Source organism: Labrus mixtus, chromosome 15, assembly GCF_963584025.1.
Source record: "Labrus mixtus chromosome 15, fLabMix1.1, whole genome shotgun sequence".
Classification (NCBI taxonomy): domain Eukaryota; kingdom Metazoa; phylum Chordata; class Actinopteri; order Labriformes; family Labridae; genus Labrus; species Labrus mixtus.
Window position 1 is genome coordinate 19,236,854 of NC_083626.1, and position 15,896 is coordinate 19,252,749.

The 15,896-nt window shown below is 40.5% G+C and overlaps 1 long non-coding RNA gene across 1 annotated transcript; it reads right to left on the reverse strand.

Moving 5' to 3' along the window:
- Positions 1–64: 64 nt before the first annotated feature.
- Positions 65–15,196, reverse strand: LOC132989495 (uncharacterized). Its single transcript, XR_009675919.1, has 2 exons — positions 14,925–15,196; positions 65–586 (listed from the first exon to the last, which is right to left on the reverse strand). It is a non-coding gene; the product is annotated as an uncharacterized LOC132989495 (long non-coding RNA).
- Positions 15,197–15,896: the final 700 nt, after the last annotated feature.

The window sequence follows — 15,896 nt, forward strand, 5'->3', positions numbered from 1 at the left end:
TTCCAATACAAGCCCTGCATTCAAAAATGTGATAAAATAAAAAAAACGAGTGATAGCAAAAGAGTACACTTAAAGAATTAAAAATAATATTTTATCACACATAGCAATGCAGCTTTCTATTTTAATGTAAAATATATCTTAAGTAATTCTATTAAGATCTGTTATATATTAAGGAGTCAAATGACCAACTGTAGACGTACAAGGTAAGTAGTAGCGTATACTTAGTCACATTCCAGGCCTGCTACCAATCTACATCCACTGACTTCTTTTTGTCTGCAAGAGATTAATTTGGAAAAAAAATGACGTTGAGATAGACAGAGATATAGATAGATATGGTCTGATATGAACTGCTGGTTCTGAATCTCTCAACCCAAATCCTAACACACAGCCAAAATTCCCTGTTACATCATGCATCTCCAATCCCTTCCTCCTCCTCCTCCTCCTCCTCCTCGTTCTCTCCCTCTGCCATCCTCTTCTTTCTCTCTCTTATCTCTGCTGGCCCCGTCTCTTGGGGGTCGTTCGTTTTTGTCATAATCACCTCGGAGATTGGGGACCGGTGCCCATGGCAGAGCTGAGCTGAGATGAGCTGTGCAGAGCCAAGCAGAGGAGAGGAGAGGAGAGGAGAGGAGGAAAATGGATGAGAAGGAGAGAGAGAAAGAGTTAGAGGGTACAAGGTGGTGGGTTGGGGGGTGATGGCTTGTCTGGCTCAGCCCCGGCTAATGTGAGGGGACAGCCTTGGCTTTGCCTTAACCACACTTGCACCGTCGATGCCAGGCGGAGTGGGGAGGAGAGAAAAGACGGATGAAACGCTCTCCTTTTCAGCGCTGCCTTTCTCCCGCCTGCACTGACTGCATTCGGAGGCGCGTGGGGCCCCAATGTCACACCCTGTAGGTGTTTAAGCTGCTTACTTACACCAACCAGAGAAAGAGAGATGAGGCAATCGAAGACAGGGAGACAGAAAAGGGAGCAGGATGAGAGAGGGAGAATGGGAGAGAGTTAGAAAAAGATGGGGGCGGAGGTCACGGTTGTAGGAGGTTGTAATGTGTAAGAATCCCAGTTTGACTGTCTTCTCACCAAGGAAGGGTTGTTTTGTGAGGGGGAGATTCATCACTTATTATGCTTGCATGCGCAGTTAGAGCGTGTTTCTGAGTGTGACGATTATTCTGCATTGACAAAGACAAAACAGTCAGAAGCAGAGTCATCAGGGCTATAACATGGTAGGTGTTTTCCTTCAGCCCCACCTTGCTGACTCTTATTCTAAGTAAATTTTGTAAAAAATCCAGAATCTTTCACACTGTTTGAGAGGGGAGAGACTGACTGGGAAGGCGTGGGATGCACCAGTCGGGGGGGGGGGGGGGGGGGGGGTGCATGGTGAAGGGGGAGATGTTAAAAAAAAATCCTATCTTGCTGTCAGGCGAATATGTGTTCAGGCCTGCATTTGCCTCGCTGAGGTGTGAGGGGGTGATGATGACGCATGTCGCAGGTTTAGCATGGGGGCAGGGTGTGATAAAGGTGGACACAAGAAGAAGCTTTTGTTGGGATCATCTACGGCTACAATGTAAGAATAGATACACACGTACAGGTCAAAAGGTCTCTGACGGACAAAGACGACTCACAACAACAATGTTCAACATTCTCTCTGAGCTAATCTCTCTGTTTTAACTCGGTTTTTTTTTGTCCTCTCAGCAGCCTCCTTGTTGATGCATGCTGGGTAAGTCCTCAGACACTCCCTCCTCAGGTCACTGGCTCTGTTTGTCCTAGCCCTCCTTTTCTTCATCCCCCAACCCTCCCTCTCCCCGAACTCCTCGATGCCTCTCCTCCTCTCCTCCTCTCCGCCTGACCAGTTCCTCTAATTTGGTTTCTAATTTTTTTTTTCTGTACCTCATCTCCCTTCCCTTCAGCTATGTAGGGGTAAAGTACAGCCCCTCCCCTTGTGTTTGCTCTGCAAGTATGTGTGTGCGTGTCGTCGCAACTCATGTGTAAGTTTGTGTGTATGTAAATCCCCTAAAGTACTCCCCTTTTCTAGCTGTGCAAGTCCTTCTTCAAAATGATGATTTAACGTCAATGGCCTTTGGGACAACAAGCCGCGTGTACGACTCACACACAGTGAAAATGCAGTGAAACATGTGGGCTTGTGTCATGTGTACACACACATACACACTCTCACACACCCTCAAAGTGATGAAAAAAAGACTAGCAGGGTAGGCAAATGTGTTAAACATGAGCCATAAGTCAGACAACAGTCCTATTTTGTTACACATCTGAGGCCTACAAATGTTTCTTTTAAACCTGACAGCATGTGTGTGTGTGTGTGTGTGTGTGTGTGTGTGTGTGTGTGTGTGTGTGTGTGTGTGTGTGTGTGTGTGTGTGTGCGTGTGTGTGCGTGCGTGTGTGTGCGCACGCACGCGTGTTTAAGTGTGTGAGTGTTTGTGTGTGCTGGATGGAGAGTAAGAAATTGAGCACAGCGTGGTGGAGCTTACAGTAAATGGAGACATTTAGGAAAGCAGCAGATAGACAGACACACAAACACACGGATCAAAGACGTACGAGCATTACAGTACACAGGGGAACAAAAGGGAGAGAGAGAGAGAGAGAGGGAGGATGTGAGCGAAGGTGAATAAAAACCCCAATCAATACCCCAATCGGAGAACAGCTTGAGCCAGCGAAGAAGAAGAAGAGGAAAAGAAAGATAGAGATATAGAGAAAGACAGAGAAGAGAATAGAAGAGAAGGAAAGTGGGTTCAATTATGAAACGTGGGGATGAGTTTTTGCACGGGGATAGAGAAATGGAGAGAAATTGCGATAGAGCAAGAGTGGGGTCAGGAGGGAGCAAGCAGAGAGCATGAACAAGGGAGTCACGATCTCCCGACCCCTGCTGCTGACCCCTCGGCCCGAGGAGCTCCAGGAAAGGACAGGATGGGATGGGGGAGGAGGGGGAGAAGGTCTTTGGGGGGAGGTTTGGAAAGAGGAGGAGGTGATATTGATGTGGCTGAGAGAGAAGAGGGGGTAGGAGGTGATGTGTACAGGAGGGTCGGGGGGGTGGGGGTTGAGGGTCGGTCAAGCATCCAAGGACAGTGAGGAGGCCTTTTTTGTCTTCTCATCCCAAGCAAACCTGAGAAAATATGCTCTTTTAAAATAGAGCGTCGTATTTAATCCATCTTGTTTTTCACAGTTGTTTAGTGCACCTGATCATCTTTTCACACAAACCATTCTGAAATCCGCCTGATTGAGTGTCTTGGCTGGATGACATTATATTTGTTGCTATTTTCAATCGAGAGCGCTTTACGCCAAACTGCATTTGAAAAGTAATCCTATTCAAAGTCTTTTTTCAGTCTTGTCTGATTGTCTGGAGGGACTCAAATTATCCCACAATGTAGTGAGTAATTAGAAGATTAGTAGTCATTAATCAAGTGCCAGCAATCATCATGTACTGTTGAGGCTGGATTACCAACCAGGCACAGGCAACTTCCCTCAGGGGCTCATAAAAGTCAACCAAAGCTCCAGGCTTGCTGCGTCAACTACAGAGTTAATTTTTCTTGTTTTAATATCTAACGTGTATTGAAGTTGATAACTGTGCCCATTTGGCACCAGGTCGGCACGGCAGAACCCGGTCCAGGTAGTAATCGAGCATTAAAAAGCGTTTTACACATTGCAAAAAGAGCGAGAGAATTGATTGATGCCTCTTTCAGGTGAATCCATCCCTTTTCTTTGAAAATATTCTGAAAAAAGTTACAGTAGAGAAAGCCCAGGTGTATGAAATGAAATTAAAGATGGCTGCTTTCCATTACACTGCCTCAGTTTCAGGATCCTCGCGTTGTGCATGCTTATTCACCTTAACTCAGTCACGGCTTTCTGCGGTGTTTAAATAGAACAGAGTCCTGGATAATGTTGTTAGTTACACCTGTGCTTTTCTTTATGAGTCAAAACGTCTGCTGTGAAAAAAGCTTGCTGTGTTTTTATTGACAGCAAAATGGCAGAACAGTTATCTATACCCAACCAAAAAGCAGTGTGTGATATTATTTGCCAAATGACACACTGTATTTGCTACACACTGTCAGACTGCACCTTTAGATAATACACTTTCGTACCTTGTTACATAGCATTCAAATGGGTCTTTCTGGGCGCCTCATAGTCAAAACACACCGTGTTCTTGTAACATATTTGAAATTGGCTGGGGATCTAAGCCTGTCTGTGTCTTTACTCCATGCCTCTCACACTTTTATGCATTGATCTATAAAAAACAACTAAAACTGCAGATACGAAGTGGAATATAAATGAAAAGTGAAATTTTAGATACTAGTTTTGTTTGACGTTTATTTTGGATACAGTTGTTTAAAGGACGCATGCCATGTTTTTCTCAGTCTAAAACTAAACAGACATTTCAACAATCAACAATCATTTTTATTTAGCATTTGTATCAACATACACATAGTGGTAAAAGTATTTTTCTCTCCTAGCATGTACTATAAAGAGTAAAAAATGTACAGCTTATGTGAGGAGGTTTTGGCTGGTTGTGAAACGTACTGTAACTAAAAACCTCTTTATGCGCCTGAAAGCAAACAAGACCACCATCATAAAGATTCATTTTACTTAGTTGGGCGGCTGTAGCTCAGTTGGTAGAGTCGTCGATGTACATTTTTTACCGGAAGGTTGAGGGTTCGATCCCGAGCTGGACAACATGTCCGATGTGTCCTTGGGCAAGACACTTAACCCCGAATTGCTCCCGCTGCTTCGGTGACGGTGTATGAATGGGATTAGTTACTTCTGATGGATGATACTACATAGCGATCATCACTACCATCAGTGTGTGAAAGGGTGGGTGTGACATGTGGTGTAAAAGCGCTTTGAGTAGTTGGAAGACTAGAAAAGCGCTATATAAGCTCAAGTCCATTTACCATTTTCCCCCTGAGGTCTCAGGCATTTCCCCTAAAATGTTATAACGCCTGGTCTCCTTCTGTAAAAAGGCTTTTATAATCTCACCAGAGCAATGCACATCCATGTTATATACACTTATTTTTTCCAGGACAACCCGGGGAATCAGAATATCTATCCCCCAAGGATGTCAGATGAAGTCTCAAATAGTTATTACACCATACGTACAAAGGAAAAATACTAGTGAAAATGACATTTCACAGATATATGTTGAAATAAAATGCAAAGCCACAATCTATCTTTTGTAGAATTGTAGATCTAATGATACAAGTATAAGAAGGATAGGATGAATCCATTCAAACAGCTCTATCTCTTGTATTTCTGCACTGAGAGTAGGCTGTGACGTCTGTTTCGGGGCTGCACTGGCTTCTCATCTTTCATGTCAGCTTAATGCAGATACAGCCTCTGATTGGTCGACAAACCAAGCAAAATAGCAGCGTCCGCGGTAGCGTAGTGAGCTAACAAAAGTTACACTACAAAAATGTAAACATAAATCATCACAGATTATTGGGGTGGATTTCAAAAGGTTTGGTCACTGCATATGCACTGATCTTGTCGGCCTGATAGAAAAGCCTCTGGATGTCGAAGAAACACGGTAAGTTTATCACCGGAAAGCCGCTGAGCTGATGAAGCGTGTGGATTTGACAGTAAGTTGCAGTTGTGGATGTAGACACAGCCCTGTTATGTCGTACACGACAGCTTCAACATCGGAGGGTTAATGCATGAACCTGTTCCTTTGTGGTACTTGTCACATTTGATTGTTGAAAGTAAGCAGGATGATATATTGTGTTTAAGAAACACAACAACTTATGAGGCATGGTCAGGTTAAAATCAGCAAAGGCCGCCCCGTCCACAGAGGTCGTCAACACACATGGGAAGTTCGTGACAGGTTCTTTAAGTACTTCTGATCAAATGATTGCAGTACTCGTATCACCCTGTAACTTCCCAGTGTTCAGCTATGGCTCTTGTGTGTCATTTTTTTCTGTGCCTCCTTTAAGCTGGACTATTAAGGCATTTTAACATTTTAGAAACAAACCTCTAAACAATAGGTCTCAACAATGTGTCTCTTGGAGTTGTGAACATACATGAATAGAAATCCTTAATCGGTAAATGTGATAGTTAGCATACAGTAGCCAAGTCAAGATAACTATCAGTGAAATCAGCCCCAAAATAATACTTCCACAATTAAGTTTCTTTATCTACTGTCAAAATGTATATTGATCCATGACAGCAAAATAATGTATGTGCTGTACGATTCTTTCAGATCACAAGTCATTTTTACTTAAAGTTCAGGAATGACTTCTATATTTCCTTGGCTTTCCTCTCTGAACCTTTAAATATTGAATTAACATAACTCTGTTACGCTGAATCTTGTGAGCCTGAAGAGATATTAGAGAGTGCAATTGTTTCCTTCTCTACTTTAGTGATACTACAATGAGCAGAGAAAAAGCTGTGGGATTGGCTAATGCAGGCTAACAATACATGCAGTATATTCTTTGGCATAAAGAATTCATCACATTACTGTAGAATAGAATGGCCGAGCAAATGTGGAGGCTTTAAAACACAAGCGTATTTTCCTCAGCCTCTGCTCACATGCACATTCACACACTCATTGTGTCTCTATCAAGTCAAATCAATACATAATGCAGGATGTCGAGAATTACTGTAGAAACGTTCAGTGTAATGACCACAAGCAACATTCTTCCCTCTGTTGCTCTTCACGCCATCCTTTCTCCCACACCTTCAATTTTGCCTCTCCCTCCCTCTTTCCACCTCTCCTCTCATCCCTACTCTCTCTCTCTCTCACACACACAGACACACACACACACACACACACACACTCTCCCTTTCTTCAGCCTCCTCGCAGTCCAGATGGCCTAACTGCCCCCACACTCACTCCCCCACATTCACTCACTTTATGCACTCCACCCCACTCCTCTTCTTCCTCCTCCTCCACCCTACAGGAACAGCGCTCCCTTTGGAGGAGTAGACCTCACCCCCCCTCCAAAAAAACCACCACTATCACTGTGCGCTAAAACACGTTCACAATGTATGCATACGCCTCCCCGCGTCATCTCTACTGTCCCTCCACAGAAGACCACAGGCCTCCATGCGCCCACACACACACACACACACACACACACACACACACACACACACAAGCTCTCGTTCAGAATTCTCTTTTCTGCAGCGTGAGTATCGTAGGTGTGCTGGTATAGTGCAGAAGTAGGTGTGATATATGGCACAGTGAGTCATGGCCATTAATAAAAAAGACGCATGCCTGTCCTTAACATTTATGTTTTTTGTTTTTCTTCTGTTATCCCCTTATTCTGTCACAAAAAAGACCTTTAAGACTTTCCAAAAATATTCATACAGTGGATGTATATATTTCCCTGACATCATTCTTAGGGTGGAAAGACGAGTTCAATGTTGTACGTAAATGTATGAAACCATGTAAGACATGAGCAGCAGGCTATATTTAAAGAGCCCATATTATGCCCTTTTTGGGGTTCGTATATTTAATCTATGTATCTACTTTTGTACGTTCATAATAGCTAAAGTCTGAAAAAAGTGTCTGTTTTCATGTACTGCTCCTCCTTGCTCCCTCTACGCTCTGAGTCCGTCAGCTACGCTCTGTTGAGCCCACACTGTTAGACCCCACGTGGGCCAAGTCTGCTCTGATTGGTCTGCCGATCCGCTCTGTCGTTATTGGTCAGTTGCTCAGCACGCGTCTCGGAAATTTCAACATGAACTGCAGGGCTTGCCACAACGAGCCAATGGACTTAGATCAGTGATCTCACACTGACGTCGGACTGACAAATTTTTATCGAGGGGGGCTAGAACCGAACGTTACATGCGGCTAATGCTGCAGCTAACAGGAGGAGGTAGGAGAAGCTGCGTTTCCACGGACTTTGAATTTTTACACATAGATGTGCCTAAACATGCACAGGACATTTGGAGAATACACTAAAGAGCATATAAAACCAGAAAAAGCATAGTAAGTTAAAACAACAGCCTGTCATTGAGGTTAGTAACATTCCTTATTGTGAATAACACCTATATCTTTATGAAATAAAAACTGATTAGTTATAAAAACTAATGCCGATCATGAGCTTGAGCTTATCATATCTATTTGTTTTTTGGACCAGGCAGGTTAATTTCAGCTGTAAACACAGGCTTTTTTTTTAATTAGATGACCCCCATTCTCTCATACACACATTTCATCTCTCTCTTCAGCTGTCCTGTCCAAAAATAAATAAAAAATGCCAATCCCCCCCCCCCTACATCAGCAGCCATCATCAATAGTGTTGTTAGCTTTCAGCCCTTTCCATTCTAATATTTACTGTTAGCTAGAGTGGTTGAATGCTACCATTACCTTCAAGTTTTACAAGATATGATAGGACAAGCTTAAACAGATATAACTAACTTTATGAATTATATTTGATGATCCATTAGCTACAATACACTAGCTACATCCTGTGTTATATTACAGTAACAGTTAGGGAGGCTAAATCCTATCACATACGATGTGGCATAGAAAGGCTTAGAAAGACACAATCCACATATTACCCTGAATCTAACATTTACCACAGCACTCTTAGCATTGAGCCACTTCCTTTCTATCTTAGCTGTCAGCTCGACAGGGGCTTAATGCTAACATCCTTTTAAGTACAAGATATAATATATGTAAGTAACTTTGTAAAAACATTGATGACCCATTAGCTACTATCAGTTAATATTGAGCAAACTTTTATCTTCCATCTAATATTAACAGATAGCTTGGAAAAGGCTACAGTATAGCACATTTGATGACTTACATAGCTACTATCCACAACAGTTATATTAGCATTCAACCATGAGCTAGGGTGGTTGAATGCTATTTTTTAAGTGTTATAATTTTACAGGAAAGTCATAAACTCTTGTAAAAACAACCTATTGGATGACCCATTAGCTACTATCAGAAACAGCATTGTGGGCATGTAGACACTTCTTTTCTAATAGCCTATTCACTGTTAGCTAGGTTGTGGATTTTTACACCCTATTTTCCTTCCTTCTATCCTTCCTTCTATCCTCATATTCCTTATTCTAACACTTACAACCTAAACAGCAACAGCTCTACAACATGATACCAGCATCTGAGTTTAAACCCTGAGTGTGATATCAGAGGAAATTGGCCACCGTGTGAATACAATGAATGGGAATATTTGAAAATCCGCTCACTGATATCTCTCAGTCGCGACTTAGCTGTTGGAAAGCAGAGACAGGATCTGTAGATTTTTTTAATGAAATGCATACAGCTGAGGAGGGCACACTGGCAGGAAAACAAAGTTACATATAGGGCCTTCTATAAGACAATAACACAAGAATAAAATAAATAAAAAAGGATAATGATAGTGAAATAAAATACAGGTGTTGGCTAAAACAGAACAGAACAGAGTAAAGGAAGTTAAGAGAAGATTAACATGAAAGCGTGTCAGAGGGGGGTGTAAAGAAACTGATTTTGCAACCCTTGTGATTTGTGAGAAAACAGATGCCCTTTAAGAAAACTACTTAAAAGTGTTCATGCACAAATATGCTTGTGTACACTTTTGTTTACTTTATAATTAGCTAGCACGGCATAAAGCATGTTGCACCAGACACGAAGGCACAAGTGTTTTCTAGGTTGGTGGTATTGAGTGTATCAGTGGTGTGAGGATGTAGGCCAGGGGAGGAGGGTGTGGTTAACGGTTAAAAAGTGCTCACAGGAAGCCGTGAGGCAGGGAAAGGGGAAGTGAACCACCCCCACACTGTTCCAAGGCCGCGGCGGCGCTCTCCTCGGGGCTGAAACTGACTGACCTCGACTTGCTGCTCTAAGCACCACACCTTTTAACCCTCTAACACACACGCACACACACACACGGACACAAAGGGCCGAATGATGCATGGTCGCTTGTTCACTTAAATAGTGATTGCAGGGGTAGATGTCAACTATCATTTAAGACAAAACGAAAGGTTGCATAGAGTGCACACTATAATGAAATAGCAAAAGAATACTTTAAAATTAAAGATTAAATATTTATAATGACAGATTATGTATCCCTGCAATCATTTATTATCCCAAAATATTGATTTGTGTGGTAAAAGCCAAAGTACCTGGATGTAAAAAATCCATTTAAAATATGTAAAATTAGCAGGAAATGTGCTAAAATATGGCATTTTTCCAAACATTTTTTTTTACACTTTAAACAGCAGAAATATAGCAGAAACTATGAAGTCTTCACATGAACACAAAGCGGCCTTTTTCCTTTTCTTATGTGACACAGCATGAACCGGTCTTCTTCTCTGAGCCTCAGACGGCGATGTGTGCCAGCCACCTCAGCTCACACTTGGCCACCGTGATCTCACTTTTCAAGTCCACACACACATGTTCATTCAACTCATTCATTGGCAGCCAACTGACCCCAGGCGACATGGCTCAAACCCTTCAACTCTGCTCGGCTGATTCACAAACACAACGCTGTGGGCCAACAAAAAAGGTTAAAGCAAGGAGAGCAGGCGTGAAAAGACACGCGCGCCAACACAAATGCTTAACACACATACACCCCTGGTTCTGTACTTTTTTCATTTTGATTAATTGAGATAAGCAGGTTAAAATATGTTCTCTCGTCCAAACATACGATGAAATTCAGTGTGTCGTGTAAGAATCAGTGGTCCCTTCTGTGACTCTTGTCATCATGGTCACACAAAAGGTTACCGTGGTGACCTGGTTTAATCTCTCCACAGAGAGCTGGATTCCTATGTGACCCTTGACTCCACATAAAAGAAAGGTCACTGGGGTCGCACACTCCTCTCATTCATTTTGGGCAAGAGCATTTTCCTCTGAAAGGGTGTTTGTTAAATCAGATTTTATGGGCAAAGAGCATCATTACTTTTAATTCTAAAAAAGTTACTAAAATACAATTACAGCAAATCATCTCTTTAGTTCCTTATCAGTCAAGCACTTTGCAACAGGGAGATGTTAACCTTAAACATGATGAGCTTTGAGCTGCAGGTTTAGCTCTTATAGGTTAAACTGAACGCCTCATGTATGGAGCCCACAAGGTTGACTGCCACACTCGGCCATCTGCCAAATGTCATCCCCCGCTCTTTCATCCCCGTTTTACAACTCTATCCCTCTCAACAAAAGCATTAAAAAAAAAAAAAAAAATCTGTGCATAAATAAAAACAAAAGCTAAAATATTATATTACAACAAATTAAGGACAATGTACAACAGAATCAAACAAAATACAGTCTGCAACATGTAACCGCCAGTTATTTTTTAATGCTGCGGAAATATTTACACAATTGCAAGAAAAAAAAATGATAATTTGTCATTCAATCTGTGCCAAATTTTTAAAAATCTGCAGCGCGATGCTCTGGGCAGTCTTGGACAAAAAAAAGTAAAATAGTCACAGATGCCACAGTGTATTAAGGGGTTCTTCTATTTTTCATCCTTAAATGTCTGGTTTTCCTGTGTCTGAACATAAGCCGTAAATACTCTCTTGGTATTGTCATCATCTCAAATAGAAAATGGCTTTGTTCGCATTTTTGAAACAATTAGAATAGTTAGTGGGAAATAGGACTATGAAGCTGTTGAGCTGAATTTAAATCAACTACTCAAAAGTCTGATTGGTTACACGTGGCTTCTTCTATTTCATTTTGCACCTTATTTTATAGCTGTGATTTTTTTCTCCCTGATCTCAGTGAGAGGTTAGAATATATAAAAGATATTGCATTCTGTTCCCTGGAAACATGTGCACATGCCACTGTACATAACTCACCAATTTATCCACACATCTCCTAACCCTTTTATGAGCACATTTTCTAAAAAAAAATGTCCTTCTTAAGCAGACTGCAGATTCTGCTCAATGGTCATTTTCCTTGTAAAATCAAAATGTTTCCACAGAATTTTTCAATTTGAATAACCGTTTCAGAAAAGGAATAATCAGTTCAGAAAAGGAACGAGACAGAAAGGATTGGTTGTTACGAGCGATGATTCCTTCAGACTCGTGAGCTGAGCTACCAGAAGATTCGACAAGTCTCTCAGAGAACAAAAGAAAACTGAAGTGTTAAATCAGTATGAGATTAAAGATACTGAGAATGCTTCGGTAGAAAAGAATAAGGTACAACTTTCAGATTTTACGTCTTTGAGATTTTATGAACTGATCTTTACATGTCTTCCATTTTTAATTGTTTAAAAAAAAAAATATATATCTATTTCCAAATTTCACTGAGTCACTCCCTTACATTCTGTTTAATGAAAAAGGAATAAGAACACATTAAACCAAATATGATAAATGCATAAACTTTGATTTTATTGCCAAGATTTGGTGCACTTTCGTACAATGTTGCAAATGTCCATCTTTTATAAGAATAAGTGAGCAGGAACAGCTGTTTTTCTAAATTACAGTTTATAGATTAACAGAGGGGGTATGATATTATTTCTCATGTCCCATACACCTTACACAAGTATCTATATGATTCATATATTAAAGTATATAATTGCACTATGTTATCATTTCTTATGGACATGAATAGTCACTTTGGACTAAAGCACTACGATAATGAACATGAATGGTATCTGCAGATATCACAGACACAAAAAATAAATGGAGCGGATGAACAGCTTTGTACTAACAGAGGGTCAAACAGGAGTTTCAGTGCAGGTAAGGACTTTTACACCAACATTCCCACTTTGTCTCAGTGTTTTAAAATAACACATTTAAAGTCTGGCAGGTGCCATTTGTCCCAGTGTGAACACGGCACGTGATACGACCTTCAACCAGTCACATTTATCTTGCTTTCAGAGATAAAGGAGCCGCTCTTGAAGACATTAAAGTGGAATCATTTAATAGGTTATTCGGGAGATTTAGCTCAGTGAGTTAAATTGAATGTATCAAAGTCATTTGTACCACCAGCAGCACCAGCCTGGTTAGTGTGGGCAGTGCTCCCTCTACTGGTTAACAGGCTGCGCTGTGTTGGAGGGAAGTTGCTGTATTCTTAACATTAAAGTAGTTATGTGTGAGGAGAAGAGACAGAGTTATAATATTGATTATTATGTACATTAGCATGTAGAGTAAGTTAAAAAAATCCTCTATCATTAATCCCTCTGATGTCCGGTCTAATAGGATCCAGCTTCTCTCTTTTTTTTTTCTTCTACAAAATACTGTTAATGTGCAATTTTCAGTTTAATAAAATAAACAGTAAGGAAGCGGAAATATAAACTTAATGTCAGGTGAGTTTATGTCAGGAAAAGAACCAAAAAAATGTATACAAAAATGTATTTATAAATATAAATATCCAACACAAGTTGAGAACACTACCAAATGTATATTATTTTTAGAAATTTGAATTTACCAATATGAAGTATTTTACAAGTATAATCTATTTGTTTGTAAATGTATTTCCTGATTAATTTACTAATTTTAAAAGCACTTTTAAAAGAGATCGTTCTTGTAGTAGGTATTTCAGAGAACTGCCCATGCGGAAGGTTTGGAGTTCAGAAAATTGTATATTGCAGGTCAATACTTATCGCCATATAACTTTATGTATTCTGACAGAGCTTACTTGATGATGTACACTTAATGTTAAAAAAAAAAGACAACAAAGTTGGTCAGAAAAGAGGTGATTCTAGTTGTCTATCCTAACACCCTGATATCAAAATGTAAAATGTAAAAGTGCAGGCAGCACTTTTATTTTTTTCTTCTGATGTTTCTCCTCGTTATTTGCTGAAGTGAGTTAGCGTTTCATGGGCTGACGAACCTGAGATTGAGCCTGAAATCACCATTCTCAGGTTGGACAGTCCTAGAAAGAACCACTCAAGGGTTAAAGCAGGACCTGAAGCATTGATCCAACTGCCCCATGAGCCTCAGCACACGTGGTGATGCACCTTTGGGTGATACTGTAATGCATAATCAAACATGTTTAAACGCTTTAAGTTCAACTGAATGGATATGTGAAAAGGAGATATAAACACAAATACTGTTGGTTACCAAAGTTAAAAATAAATGAATATTATAAAACATTATATTTAAGAATCCTGCTCATCAAAAGATGGGATTTTATCTTATCAGTATCGGCTCAAAAAGAAAAGAGCACAGTATTTTTTTATGAATGGAAGGGTCACATTCTCTTTGCTGTTTTGTAAATTTATTACGTAATTTGAAAGCCCAACACTGAAATTATTCAGATTATACTTACAAATATAAGGATTAAATTTAGGAGAGGGGAAAAAAACTTAAAAGATGAGAACAACTATACTGAATTTGTAAAATTCTGGTCTTACGTTTGTCACATCCTCTGATACAATAAACAAAAGTCTCTTATGTTAAAGTGTACATTATGAATGCGCTCTCCACTGCAAAATATCATTTCTTTTTTTTTAATCACTTCGACGTTTTAATCTCATGATATACTGACATAAAATTCAATGCATTTCTACCACATATCTTGCTTAGATTTGTGCACATTTTTCCATTCAAAAAGCTCTGTGCACAGTTCAAGATGAACACCATGTTTGCATCTCTGTTGTGAGCAAACCTGCACTGAAACCACTCGGAGAGCATAATGAGACCTTCAGCCGACTTAGTCTAATGCAAAAACTGCATCTGATACTCAAAACAAATCAATCACTCAGGCCTGGATTTATGAAGACAGTCGGATCTCTTGGAAATCTTTCTCTTGTGATGCAGATAGACACACAGACACACATACACACAAAGAGAGTGGAAGGAGAAGGAGAGAGAGGGAGAGAAAAGGCAATACTTTGCCCTCTTCAAACACACTTATCCAAACCCTCTTCACATGATTCACAAAAACCTCCCTGCCTGAATTATTCATCCTCAGCTATCTGCATTAAGCCGCTGTATTGGGTTGGCCTACTCACACCATCAATTCACTTTTACAATCCAGACACACTCCCTGCCAAAAACCACATACCCCCAACGAATAACAGTCTTAAATACATACTTACTCTCCATGTTTCCTCCCCTTCATCTCTCAAAACAATCTTTACTCTAATGGAGGATTGTGGCATGTTTGCAGAGTCCCCTTTTCTCTAAGAAGCTTTCAAGGTCTTCTCTTCACACTTCTTTCCCCACATGGCAGTCCCTCTGAGTCCTCAGTCAAAGAAACAATGTTCATCAAGTTGAGACCAAAAAAAAAAAAAGAGAAAGAAGGCAGATAGAAAGAGAGCACACAGAGCGACCTGGAGAGGAGCAAAGGGGGCGAAAAAGAAGTTCAAAAAAGGCCACTCCTGCTCTCTTCACAAGGCTGTGACCTCATCATGCTTGCTGCTACCAATGGGGATGCAACTCACACACATGCACTCACACATAGACACACGCCACCTTCCTGTTTGTCAGTGCTGGTGGTAAACTTTCCACTGACATCTCCATTCAAAGGACAAACCTTTAGATTTCATACATTTTGTCATTTAGAATAATGTAAAAACATCTCTTTTTAAATTTGATTTTTAAAAAAGTTTTAAATCTCTATTCAGGCAAATGTCATCATGCAAAGGAGCATATAACTCTAAATGTGTGTGTGTGTGTGTGTGTGTGTGTGTGTGTGTGTGTGTGTGTGTGTGTGTGTGTGTGTGTGTGTTTGATTGTGGAGGAAATAACATACAATGCTTTGTCTAAAATAAACCAAAGTCTACTAGCTTACTGCAGATATCAGCCAGTTTCACTAATTAAATTAACTCTTTATAACATTTTTCATCAAACTAGAGCCAATTGAAACTTTGCAGAGAAACAGAATCTTTCAAGTCTTATGACAGCTGTGTATTTGACACCAGATAAACTCGAGCAGCACAGGAATAAACATGCAGCTTCTGAGCTTTTCTGATATTCTTAGCTCTCGCACGTCTTTTGCCTGTCCTTCTCGCACCTCCTCCCCCACAACAAGATGCCTCCTGTGGGTCAATATCTGCCTAATAGGCTGC